The 14,374-nt window shown below is 35.0% G+C and overlaps 1 protein-coding gene across 6 annotated transcripts in view; it reads right to left on the reverse strand.

Moving 5' to 3' along the window:
- LOC117242913 (acetylcholine receptor subunit alpha-like) overlaps positions 1-1,359 on the reverse strand; it is a 380,997-nt gene extending 379,638 nt beyond the window's left edge. For 4 of the 6 annotated variants that reach the window (XM_033509966.1, XM_033509964.1, XM_033509965.1 and 1 more), the window contains exon 1: positions 1,248-1,359. The gene's annotated coding sequence lies outside the window, so the exon portion shown is untranslated. Of the gene's footprint in view, positions 1-892; positions 952-1,247 lie in introns of those variants that run through there. The other 2 variants (XM_033509962.1, XM_033509963.1) reach the window with 2 other exon arrangements.
- Positions 1,360-14,374: the final 13,015 nt, after the last annotated feature.

The following is a 14,374-nucleotide window of genomic DNA, read 5'->3' on the forward strand; positions in this document are numbered from 1 at the left end:
ATACAAGTAAAAACGTATTAAGCAAGTAAAAAGTACCGTTATTCGAATTCAAAATTTGAAACTGAAATACGTAGTTAATACTATCGAAAACACTAGAAGACTGACACAATGCACAACTCGAAACATCGTAATGGAGATCGCAGATTCATGATCGATATCGATGATAGATCGATAGTGCGCTAGTCAGATAGGGGAAACAAGATTCCGCCATCGAACGTCGAAAAGCAAAAAAGAGGGGGAAAAACGAGAGAGCGAAGCTAACGAATATGAATGTCGTTAGTCGTTAGGGAGAAAATCCGGCCATTCGTTTCCGTCTCGTAGCTGGCTGGAGATTTGAATTACCCGTACGAGACTAAATTTCCTCCTCTTCTAAGCATCGCGACTCACCGATGGGCGGCCCGCGTGCCGTATTTCAACTCGGTGTCACCGCACGCACCGATACACAAGTGGAAACGTGAATTTACGATGGATCACGTACATGCGCTCGGCAATGACGAAGGATCGATCAACACTCTACTCTCACCTACGGTCCCTACTAGTCTGAATGTCTAATTACTTTTGCGCTGCTAACTAGGTCAATGATATTTTATTTCGGATAATCGCAGCTCATGAAACAGGTGACCTTCTTTTGCGAGAACTGCGCGACGTCTTCGTTCGTCGTAACACACCAACACCAAATCATTAACGCGCCCGCGATTTTCACACGGTGTATTTTCGCCGTGCTCTATCCTTCGCGAACACTTCTCGCTATCTCCCTCCGTTCAATCACGATCGCCATCAATATACACAAAAAGTTTATGGCGGGCTTCGTAGTTGCACGAATGTACGGTTTATGAACCTTTGAAGAAATTAACCGTGCGGGCTGAACGAAAAATAAATAACGAAAACTTACGATAAACAATTATGACCGATAAGAACCATCGGTTGCTTCACAAGGGTATCAAGCTTTTATCACGTTTCGTAAAGTGATTAATTAATTGCCAACAGTCTAAACTGTATCCCTGGCAAACGTAAACTGTCTCGTTGTTCGAACAATCTGCATACACAAATGACAAACGCTGTTAAGAACTAAACACATGAAACATTAATCCCTGGATTTGTAAAAATCTTCTGTCATAAAGCGTGGAGTTTATGCATTACGAGAGTAAACAAATTGACGAAAAATAAGAAACGTTAGTACCGTAAAAAAATAAGCAAAGATCGAAGCGTATATTAATGGCAACGAGGGTTGGCAATATGACACTGACTTAACCTCGCACGCTCCAGGCCACGCCGGTGTTGAAACAGCTCCCGAAACCACTGCACACTCGCACGCACTGCACCCACGACTGAACAACGGGGGGGTCCGAGTCTCGGCTGTCGTTCTAGGGTTCTAGGATTTCGCCCGGTCGGCGGCGCCACTGGGCACGCACACGTACCAGGAGAGCCGCGAAAGCGTAACAGGAGAACACCAAGAACCAGAGAGAGAAAAAGACAGAGAGGACAACGAAGAGTCGGGTAGGAATCTGGACCAATCTTGCGCGCGCATAAGCGCGATGCCTTTATGTATGCACGCGACGCGGTGTATTGGTACAATAGTCGGCAAGGTGCTATCTCAAAAAAAAAGGTGTCGATGCTCCGCCCACGAAAGGCTTCGTTGTAGAAAAGATTAAGCCCTTTCTTTGATCTGCGCAAACGACGCGGATAATTGAATCACTAACGAGTGAAGAATGAGGAAGAGCTAATGGGATATAGTTCTTGCGGAGATTTTACTACTAACAGCGGTTTCGTGAATTCTAATCTTACTTGAATCGTCAAGTGTGCTTCAGAAGAATTAAAAGAAATCTTCTATTCTCGCTTCAAAAGGTATCTTTTACCCTACGTAGATAATGTTCATTTTTAAAAATAGGAAAAGCTACTGTGGGGAGAATTGTTCTCATTTTTCTGATATCATTGTTTTATTAGGATATTATTAGGATATACAGTTTTAGCATAAACTACGTATCACGGCTTGAAAGTTATGCTTAAACACCTTTTTCTGGAATTTTAGTGTATTATAGTCCATACTATTATATTAGAAGCTTAGACCAACTTTGAAAACAATTGCAGATAATATAGGTTAGGGTTAGGTTGCTATATTTAATCCTTTAGGAAAAAATTCTTCTTCCATTCATGAAAAATTAGTAATTATTTTTCATTGATTCGATTCTTAATATGTGATCAGTTGTTTCAATGATATTAATAGGTTTCTTAAAAATTATATTAAAATTCGTTGTAACTGATGACGTTTTTATTTAAAAATTGTATTACACTTGTAGCTTTAAAAAGTGTAACTCTACCGAAAAAATTTAATAGAAATTTAATAAAAAACGACATAATTGTACCAGATTGACATCTAAAATAGCTATACAGTTTTATAATACAAATTTTCTCTTATATTATGAATATACAACGCGATCATAATAAATTTCCTTTTTACGTTTGTTATTTTAAACAATTATTTTAATTGCATCACAAATTACAGTGATCACTTAAATAATGCTTAAAACATATAGTTCAGCACCAACACACTTAAAACGAAATGCGTAAATATCAAAATATAATACTCTTTGAAAAATAAAGTATAGAAATAGTTCATATAATAAGAAAAGAAACAAACCGAAACAATCTTTGAAACGTGATCTTCTTATTCTTAAATTTACTACGTTACTTATTCTACATGATCGCAACTATTACCAATCCTTTAGGTTTTGTATATGAGAAAAAACATTCTCTTCCTCCATGCTTACTCAAAGGTACTAAAAATTTTATGTTGATTAAGAGTCGTCTCTTGAGGATACTTCACCATACATAAACCATTTCAGACTTCTTTTCGCTACTGTCGGTCTGATCACAAGTCCACGATTTGCATTAATATGTTTTTTCATTACATATATACAGTCACGCTTAAATCGAATGTTTAAATTACTTCCACTGTTGTTAAAAATAAACAAATGACGAAGGGTCGTTTAAACGGTTTCAATCCTAAAATCATTTATTTAAGATTTGCTTAATATCGCTGTTATCTTTTTACATATTAACACATGTTTTTTTTATAACATAACATAGTAGCTAGCATCGAGATGAATTTAACGAACTATGATATCATAATTTAGAAGTGACTTTACGGAACAAAGGTTAATTTAAATTGGAACACTATAAAAATAATAAATTATACTTGTTTTGTAGGATATTCAAAGAGCTAGCCGCCTGCATCGATACGTCTCTGCACACGATACATAAGCGGTGGAATGGTATTTCTTGTGGCGTTTCCATCGTAGACCAATAGTGCATGTTATGTGTATGGAACTCTTGGGATATCTTGCAGAAACTTAGCTCCGCGTAGTCCATTCACATAAATGTATACTTACCGCACAATAAATAACAGATAGAAACAAAGACGTATGGACACATCCATTCACATATATCCAGAAAAACGAAAAATTCAATAAAATATTATTTTGTATTGTCACAGGAAATTAGAAAGAAATTTTATTTATACATATTTTGATCATTGATTGAATAAATGAAATGGACTGAATGCCAGAAATGAGATGAATTATCTTTACTGTGCATCATTTTTCAATAAATTTCAATAACATCAGGTTAGTGTATTCTAATCTTAATAATATTTGCATTTTCTTACGTTGTTTATAAAAACAAAACTTGTACTTACAGAAACTTCAAACAGCACCAAAACTGAAAAACTACAACCGATACTTATGACAAATTGGTTTATTATTGTTAGCTAACAATTTTATTACTATTAAGTAAATTTATCTCAGGATATAAGACAAAAAATTTATGAAACAAAATTGTTCTACAATTTTAATTAAATTCATGTCACATCATTATCAAAGTAAAATAAAGAAATGTTGCTTCAGAAATTAAGCAAAAGTTGTTTCGTGTCAGCTTCAAAATTATCGTGCAGCATGCTGCCAAGCCGATAGATTAAGGTGGATGCGGAGGAATAAGCAGCAAAGTAGAGGGGAGTTCATGAAGTGAGAGAAAACTGAGAAGAGAAAATAGCAAGGAAGGGTCGTTCCAATTCAGCGCAGCTCATTTATCATTGAACCTCGAATGCCAATCTCCTTCTTGGTGAATCGAGAAATAGAAAAAAGGAGGTAAGCGTAAAATGAAGGGTAGAAAGACTTGGGAACTTCGACCGAATTATTTGTCAAGTATTAAAGTTCTTTTAATTCATCTGCCAGCTATTGTACTTTAAAACTCCAGAATAAGCCTGGTCTGGCCTGAAAATCGACAAATTCGAATTCGCAAATCAATCTGCAGCTCTTAATTGGATTGGAACAATTAGAGTTTATTTCGTTCCAATCGTCATTTTTATACACTGATGATAATAGAACAAATTACTTCGTGACCTACTTTATTAATCTTCTCATTTCAGATTCTTAAATATTCCTGTATCCCAATTAGTTGCGTTTGAATATAATAGGATTCAAGTTTGCAATGATCATAATCCGGATAAATCCGATAGTAAACAGAGTTTTAAACGTTTAATTTTGTTACGTGCTAAGGATCCTTAGAATTCTAATTTAATAAACTGGACTCAAATCCGAACGTATTCATAATAATTTTGTTGAAAAAATTGTTAAACTTTTGTCCAATTTAAAACAAGAATTATATGTTCGCAAAATCAGTACATTAAATTATTTCAACTGAATTAAATGCGACGAAATCATTCAAAAATTTCAGAGACATTTTCATCTGCTTGTGCTATAATGCTATATACAATATACATAATATAATAAACTCACATCGCATAAATAAAGAGATGCATCGATATAGCCGCAAAACATGAATTATGAATAAACAATAATAAATAACTAAGAGATACATCGATATGTACAATCTTGTAAACATAGTTAATAACATTATTTTCAAATAGTTTTACAAGCTGAGATATTTTTGTAAGATCGTTGTATGTATTATACATTATGTATGGAAGAATCGAGTGATTACGAAGGAATGATAAAGGTGCTGGGTTTGATATGAAGTGCCATATTGAAGAAGACCTGGCAAGTGACCAATAATCTTCTTGGATCAGCACTATCGATTTACTCTATGCCTCGCAATTCAACCCAAAAACGAACGTGTGAGATCATCTATCGATTCGCAACTATTCACGAGCTATAAAAGATAATATCGCCAAATATTTTATTGTGTGTGTATTTAACAATTCACATAAATCAATAGAAATAGAATTTGTAGATTTATTAAGAAACATTTTAATAGAAATATAGATATCTTCCGAAATTAAATTCGTGTAAACAAAATTTGATTGATAAATTAAACTACGTTTTATTTCGTAGTAAAACATCTTCATTCAGATTACACAAATTGTATTTGTATTAAACTAATTTACTTTTGTTCCACTTTAATCACCTTTACCAAGAGAATCGTATCTTTCATCCATCGATTGTGTCAAAATTACAGATTCCCTCAATCAATCAAGAGGATAAAGAGCTGAAGACGACACTTCTTTTATTTGTTTATCGTTGTGCATTGATGAGCAAATGAGCAGGCTAACTTACTTAAATTATTACTCGAATAAACAATGAGAGATTGATTGAATGTGGACTGGATTGCTCACTTACAGGTATTCATAATCTGTAATTTTTATATTTTCGTATTTAAAAATAGTACAGATAATGTTTGTGTATATAAAATAATGTTTATTAAATATTCAACACTTGACTGAGCTGTCGTTTTGCAACAATAAATAAGAAGTACGTAGTAACATTTTCAGTAATGATATCAGAATTAACAAATTTTGTAAGCCCTCTGTATTAAGGGTTATAAGGAATCAATAATGGATATTCGACACACTTCTCTAATTTTAGATTCGTTGTGTTTATAATGTATATGTGTACGTCAATATTTAAACGCTGAAACAAAATATTATTTATGATATGTTATTTTTGGAAACTAAATTATAATTAAATTAGAGATGTAAATCGTAATTAATTTAAAGGATACAGATATAACCGAATTTATTATATTAATTGTTTATTCATTTGTAAATTATAATTTATATTAGTGCAATTGATAAATCTTATAACCCGTAAATTTATGGCCGTAAATTTATAGTAAAGCTGATATCAGCTTGATTTTAATATTGCAATGCATAATATTTCCATATACAAATTTATATTCAATTACTTATATACATGGAAGATGCTAGAATTCTACTACTCACACGAAGGCAACCTTGCTTAATTTGCTTTCCTGTCCGCATATGTACATCGAATTCCCAAAGGTTACAGGGAAAGGTTTCAATCGTCTGTTTCGTTCAATTTATCAACCCATATAGGACAGGTTCAAGTCTTCCAATCCCCTTGACAATTCAGATCATATCTTCGTATATTTCCTCCAATTGTAGCCATATTACACGATGAGTATGATGAACAAAAATTGCATAAAATATTATATAAATTACCCAGATTATGTATATAGAATAACGGAAACAATTACGGAAATCAACATACATATACATGCAATTAACATAAACACAGATTTTCAAACATTTTGTTTTAACTTCTTCTCCTTCTTCGTTTATAATGAAATGTTAATAACATGATAGTTATAATAACATCCTTAAAAATGTAAATTGTATAATGTTAATAATTTAAATTAAATAATTAGATAAATAATCATATGATTAAATAATCGATTAAGTAATTCTAGTAGTTAAATAATCAGATGTTTTTATAAAATATTTTTTTAATGAAAAATGGAAATCTCAAAGTGAGCAAAATTTAAATCAAATTGTACTTGTGGTTGAAAGCAATTTCTGATACATCTCGTCTTTCTATTTTTCTAACATCTTTCTACGTTATTGAAAAATCTACTGTTGCTGTAATTCCATTATGTAACACCAATGTTGGTCTGTAATATCCACTGGGAAATCATTGTACAATTCCTCGTTTTAAACACAAACGAAGAAGTAATATGACTACTCTATTTTTAAAAGCCGTGAATTTTTACAAAAACGATAAAAGCTGAAGAAGTAGGAAGATCGATTCAAGAGATTAGGAAAGCATCGATATCTGTACTTCTGCAGTTGTTATGTAGCACGATTTCATAACACAGTGCTAAATTCTGCAAAAATTTCTAAAGGAGAAGCAATACAGATAAAGTGTCGGAGCAATTTTTAATTGCAACAGATCAAAAAAGTGTCGATAGTGTTTCATCGTCACGCGGCCACCGCTCATCTGCCGTAATCGATGTCGATAGTACTGCCCAATAAGCACTTATGTTTTACATGTCTGGATATTAGTCATATTCACTAAATTAAAGAGAATTCCGAATCATTCTCAATTTTGCACAATTTTGCTGTTCAGTATATAAATACTTATTAACACGATATTACTTATTAACACGAAATCATTAAAAGCAAAGAAAATTTTGTACTATTTAACATATTTGTGTTGAAGATAATTCTCCACTTCATATATTTAATCTTTTGCGGTGTAACAAAATTCTAAAAAGTATTTTTTTCAACCGGATGGCAATCAGAATTTTCGATTAAAAAGTTATTTGTAATCCTTGAATTAATATGCAAATATTGAGTAATTGCAAATAAAATTTAATACCTTGATATAAAATAATATAGGTATGACGCTTGAAAGATATTACAGATCGAAAAAATCATTTAAAATAAAAAACTAAAAAATCATTATACCTTACAAGTAAAACAGTTTACAAGTATAGTTTCTCGTAACATACGGAAATATTCTACATACATATTTGTTTTCACATAGCATGTATAACCATTCATTGGGTATTGCTACTGTTTTTCTACACTATAACTCCAATAATAGTTGGATCATTGTTCAGAAATCCAGCACATATAACTTAATCTAACTAAGAGCAAACTTCTGCCGGTGAAACATATAAACTGCATCTGAAATTAATAGTTACTCCTATGTTCACGAGCGTCACCACTAGACACTTTGACTAGATATACGTACCGAAATATCTGCAGAAGCGTGATACCATTTTCTAACAATTTATAACTTCATTTCGAACTTACATTTGTCATGTGAATAAACATAAACCTGTATATGTATAAACAGGTTGGTTCGTTTAAAACAGGCTACGTAAATGATTTCCACACCTGTAATATTAAGAGAAATGTTTTTTACGCACATGACATCAAGAGACGAATAAGATGGAAGAGCAATTTTCACATAAATTTTATTTTTTATGATTTTTTCAATATCACTCACGTTATTTTACATGTATGTACACAAATTTCTCTGTCATGTGTTATTCCAAACACAGTGCAACCTTGAAATTCCAACAGACTCTAAATATATAATTTAATATTTTGTAACAGTTTGAAATAGTCTCGTCAAATAATTCTAAATAGTCTCAAACTCTTGTTCCGTAAACCGCATCGCAATTTTCAACAATTACATGATAGATTCCTTGCCGGCCAATATAAATTAACACATTCCATAACAAGGTACCTAATGCATATGATTTGAATTATGACATATCACATAATCTTACGCTAAGCATATTTTTCAACAGTAAAGGTAATAGAAAATTATCATTTAAAATTTTAACACTGTCCTTCAGACCATTTAGAGTATTGAGCCGATTAGCCTACACATAACATATAAAGACAAGCTGGCGTGTTTTCACACAGCATATATTACATGCACGTAATACAAAATAATAGTATATTGCGCAATACATTATAATATAATATAATATAACGTAATACCATATAACGTAATACATTATATTGTGATACAATATGAGGTGATACAATATACAGTAATACACTATAACGTTATACTATATAAAGTAATGCATTATAACTCCATCCTATTTCTCGTAATACGCTATAACGAAATACAATATAGTGTCATACGTTATAACAAAATACTATATAACGTTATACGTTGTATAGTAATACTATATAACGTAATACGTTGTATAGTAATACTATATGACGTAATGCTTTATTACGTTATACGTTATAACGTAATGCTATACAACGTTATACCTTATAACGTAATAGTGTATAACGTTACACGTTATAACGTAATACTATACAACGTCATTCGTTATAACGTAACACTATACAACGTCATACGTTATTACGTAGTAGTATAAAACATTATACCTTATTACGTAATGCCATATAACGTCACACGTTATAACGTAATACCATACAACGTGATCCGTTATAACGTTATACCATATGACGTTATGCCATATAACGTAATACGTTATAACGTTATATCATATAACGTATTACGTTATAACGTTATACCATATAACTTAATACTTTATAACGTTATACCATATAACGTAATACGTTATAACGTCATAAGATATAACGTATTACGTTATAACGTTATAACATATAACGTAATACGTTATAACGTTATACCATATGGCGTTATACCATATAACGTAATATGTTATATCGTTATACCATATAACGTAATACGTTATATCGTTATACCCTACAACGTATTACGTTATAACGTTATACCATACGACGTTATACCATATAACGTAATACGTTATAACGTTATACCATATAACGTAATACGTTATAACGTCGTCCAATATAACGTAATACGTTATAACGTCGTCCAATATAACGTAATACGTTATAACGTCGTCCAATATAACGTAATACGTTATAACGTCGTCCAATATAACGTAATACGTTATAACATCATAAGATATAACGTATTACGTTATAACGTTATAACGTTATACCATATACCGTAATACCATATTACGTAATAAGTTATAACGTTATACCATATAAGGTAATACGTTGTAACGTTACACCATATGACGTTATTCCATATAACGTAATACGTTATAACGTTATACCATATAACGTAATACGTTATAACGTTACACCATATGACGTTATACCATATAACGTAATACGTTATAACGTTATACCATATAACGTAATACGTTATAACGTTATACCATATAACGTTATACGTTATAACGTTACACCATATACGTTATACCATATAACGTAATACGTTTTAACGTTATACCATATACGTTATACCATATAACGTTATACGTTATAACGTTACACCATATGACGTTATACCATATACCGTAATACGTTATAACGTTATACCATATGACGTTATACCATATACCGTAATACGTTATAACGTTATACCATATGACGTTATACCATATAACGTAATACGTTATAACGTTATACCATATAACCCAATACGTTATAACGTTATACCATATAACGTAGTACGTTACAACGTTATGCCATATAATTTAATACGTTATAACGTTATACCATATACCGTAATACGTTATAACGTTATACCATGTGACGTTATACCATGTAACGTAATATGTTATAACGTTATAACATACGACGTTATACCATATAACGTAATACGTTATAACGTTATACCATATAACCTAATACGTTATAACGTTGTACCATATATCGTAATACGCTATAACGTTATACCATATGACGTTATACCATATAACGTAATACGTTATAACGTTATACCATATAACCTAATACGTTATAACGTTATACCATATAACGTCATATGTTATAACGTTATAACATATGACGTTATACCATATACCGTAACACGCTATAACGTTATACCATATAACGTAATAAGTTATATCGTTGTACCATATGACGTTATACCATATAACGTAATACGTTATAACGTTATACCATATGACGTTATACCATATACCGTTATACGTTATAACGTTATAGCATATGACGTCATACCATATACCGTTATACGTTATAACGTTATAGCATATAACGTAATACGTTATAACGTTATACCATATAACGTAATACGTTATAACGTTATACCATATAACGTAATACGTTATAACGTTATACCATATAACGTAATACGTTATAACGCTACACCATATAACGTAATACATTACAACGTTATACCATATGACGTTATACCATATAACGTAATACGTTATAACGTTATACCATATGACGTTATACCATATAACGTAATACGTTATAACGTTATACCATATGACGTTATACCATATAACGTAATACGTTATAACGTTATACCATATAACGTAATACGTTATAACGTTATACCATATAACGTAATACGTTATAACGTTATACCATATAACGTAATACGTTATAACGTTATACCATATAACCTAATACGTTATAACGTTATACCATATACCGTAATACGTTACAACGTTATACCATATGACGTTATACCATATAACGTAATACGTTATAACGTTATACCATATGACGTTATACCATATACCGTTATACGTTATAACGTTATAGCATATGACGTCATACCATATAACGTAATACGTTATATCGTTATACCATATAACGTAGTGCATTATATCGTAATACCATATAAATACCATGTAACGTTATACGTTATAACGTAATACGTAATAACGTCACACCATACGTTATAACGTTATACCATATGACGTTATATAACACTACGTTTTATGGTATAACGTTAGAACGCTTTACGTTATATGGTATAACGTTATAACGTATTACGTTATATGGTATAACGTTATAACGTATTACAATATATGGTATATTGTCCATAACGCATTACGTTATAGAGTATTTCTTTATAAAGTATAACGTTATAACGTAATATTATATGGTATAACGTATGGTATTGTATGGTATGATATGTACTATATAACATAACGTCCCGCGGTGTCCCGTGGTATCGACCGGTATGCCACGGTGTCAAATGGTGTCGCGCGGTGTCCCACGATGTCCAACGTTGTCCAACGGTGTCCAATGTTGTCCAACGTTGTCCAACGTTGTCCAACGTTGTCCAACGATGTCCCACGATGTCCCACGGTGTCCCACGGTGTCCCACGGTATCCCACGGCGTCCAACGGTGTCCAACGTTGTCCAACGACGTCCAACGACGTCCAACGACGTCCAACGATGTCCAACGATGTCCAACGGTGTCCAACGATGTCCAACGACGTCCAACGACGTCCAACGACGTCCAACGACGTCCAACGGTGTCCAACGATGTCCCACGTTGCAGTCCAGTCTAGATCATCCAAAATTCTGTTGGAGGCTTTTGGAGACCCAAACTGGACCGACGGTATCCCACGGTGTCCCACGGTGCAGTCCAGTCTAGATCATCCAAAATTCTTTTGGCGGCATTTGGAGATCCAAACTGGACTGGTGCGTAGTTCTTAGCTTGGCATCGTTTTCCAAAGATTAATCAACTGATTAATTTTTGGAAAAGGATGCCAATTACCAGGTCTCACCACGAGGAGGTGACTACGCACGAGACCCGCCCATGGGTTATGTAACACTACACATCGATCTCGACATTCAACCTGCTAGCAGAATGTCGAGTTTTGACTCTACTTAACCATGGGCCTGCGTATGGATATGGTTGTTTCGTAGCCTAACTGCGAAACACATATCTCCAACGCAGTACTTACATGAATCTTTACAAACGTGGAACAATGCCTACGTAACGCAACATCCTTCTCCCACACAACGATTACATCGATCAGTACAAATATCGTACAATAATTCGCATCCCTACTGGCATCATTCGGTATCAAACACACATTTATCTAACTTGGAATGAAAAGAAGAAAATGTAGCTACTGACACTGCATATACCATTTCGTGTCTCGCAGAAGGGACATACGAGTCGCTGTACTAAACTAGTTAACGTTCTATTTTTGCGACACTGTAAGATATTGAAGATACTGAAAAGTTATAAACTCTAACGTAATCTCAATAAGTTTCCCTTAAAAATGGGAAAACAAGAAAATGCCCGATTAATCAGATGATAAAGGAAAACATCGCGGCGCGCCCGAAACGAAAGAGATCGCGATCTCTCGAAAGAACTAACAAACCTACACGACGTACCCCCGTACACGAGATAACCCCGAAGTTCCGCGGAAAGCCCAAGAATTGACCGTAACTCGATTCCTGTTTCGCCGTTCGAAACTTACACGAGTCGCGGTCGATGGCGCCGACCGATGATGCTAGTGATCCACGGGTAATTCAGCCGTGGATCCAGCACATAGGCCAGCAACTTAACACACTCCAACTGAACATGTGGAACCCGGGGATGGACCGCTGAACAGGATTACGAAGGCAAGAGGCCTCAACTGAACAGTGGGGTCCACTCACGGGAAGGGACCGCTGAACAGGATTACGAAGGCATTGACCTCAACTGAACAGTGGAGTCCGCTCCCGCGGGCCCGAACAGAATTACGGAGGACGTGAAATTGCAGGTCCCTGGCCGAGTACCGAAGTATCAATCGGACAGGACTGCAGATCCACGACTGAATCCCCAACAGATTCGCTAGCATCACCGGCGCGACGACAACGCCCGCGATCCGATGCGAACGTCGAGCAGTCGTCGAGCAGTCACCGAGACAGAGGTGTCCTTGGGGCGACTTACGAATTCAAAGAGTTGTCCAGTGCACGTTGACCCGCACGTACGCGGAATACGCGCGAGCGAGTACGTCACGCTACGGTTCGAAAGAACTGAGTGATCGCGAACCGATAAATCGCGAGTACAATAAGTACTGTGTGGTAAGCGAGTGAAGGGAGACGAGATCTTTCTTTTTTTCGTTCTAAGGTGGATAAATGTCGTTGTACAGAATGAGCTCACAATGCACTTGACATAGGTATCTACCTTACGATTAATTAAGACTAAGACGCACGCATCCCACGGTGTCCCACGGCGTCCCACGATGTCCAACGGTGTCCAACGGTGTCCAACGTTGTCCAACGGTGTCCAACGGTGTCCAACGTTGTCCAACGGTGTCCAACGTTGTCCAACGACGTCCAACGTTGTCCAACGACGTCCAACGACGTCCAACGACGTCCAACGGTGTCCAACGGTGTCCAACGGTGTCCAACGGTGTCCAACGGTGTTCAACGGTGTCCAACGGTGTCTTACGGCATCCCACGGTGTCCCACGGTGTCCTACGGTGTCCCACGGTGTCCCACAGTGTCCCACGGCGTCCAACGTTGCAGTCCAGTGTAGATCATCCAAAATTCTTTTCGCGGCATTTGGTGACCCACACTGGATCGACGACGTCCAACGTTGCAGTCCAGTCTAGATCATCCAAAATTCTGTTGGAGGCTTTTGGAGACCCAAACTGGACCGACGGTATCCCACGGTGTCAAACGTTGCAGTCCAGTCTAGATCATCCAAAATTCTGTTGGAGGCTTTTGGAGACCCAAACTGGACCGACGGTATCCCACGGTGTCCCACGTTGCAGTCCAGTCTAGATCATCCAAAATTCTGTTGAGGCTTTG

Source organism: Bombus vosnesenskii, unplaced genomic scaffold (genome assembly GCF_011952255.1).
Source record: "Bombus vosnesenskii isolate JDL3184/JDL3185 unplaced genomic scaffold, Bvos_JDL3184-5_v1.1 scf7180000016281, whole genome shotgun sequence".
In the NCBI taxonomy this organism is placed as follows: Eukaryota; Metazoa; Arthropoda; class Insecta; order Hymenoptera; family Apidae; genus Bombus; species Bombus vosnesenskii.